Here is a 668-nt window from a genome sequence, read left to right as displayed (position 1 = left end):
GGTATCCACAATTTTTCCTCACCTGTGGAGATAAGAGCAAAACCCCTTCCCCAATGTAGCACGTCTCCTGGCTTCCATTGTGAGGTCAGCACATCCTTGAAATAAACTGGTTGATTTAGTTCAGTAGACTTTTTCATTATTCAATGTCTTTCTGCAGCTGTTGTTCCCTTCTCATTAGCATTGAGAAAATTCAAGGTTAACAAAGCATTATGTAACCTATTTCTGAAGGTGTTTTCCACACCTTTCTGTTTGTTCAACATATCCTTTATAGTTTGATTTGATCTTTTTATGACTGCTTGACCTGTAGGATTGTATGGTATACCTGTAACATGGTTGATATTGTAATAATCAAAAAACTGTTTCATTTTCCTAGAGACATAAGCAGGACCATTATCTGTCTTTATTTGTAGGTATACCCATGATAGCCATAACTTCTAATAAATGAGTGATTACTGAATCAGCTTTTTCTGAACTTAAATCAGTTGCCCACTGAAAGCCTGAATAAGTGTCAATGGTGTGATGAATATATTTTAATTTGCCAAATTCTGCAAAGTGGAACAAATCCATCTGCAAGATTTCATTCCTTTGGGTGCCCTTTGGATTAGCCCCTGCAGGCAGTGGCGTTTGGTTATAGAAAGAGCAAGTGGGGCATTTCTTTACAATATCCT

Source organism: Microtus ochrogaster, unplaced genomic scaffold (genome assembly GCF_000317375.1).
Source record: "Microtus ochrogaster isolate Prairie Vole_2 unplaced genomic scaffold, MicOch1.0 UNK64, whole genome shotgun sequence".
Lineage (NCBI taxonomy): Eukaryota > Metazoa > Chordata > Mammalia > Rodentia > Cricetidae > Microtus > Microtus ochrogaster.
Note: the sequence above shows the minus strand (reverse complement) of the source record.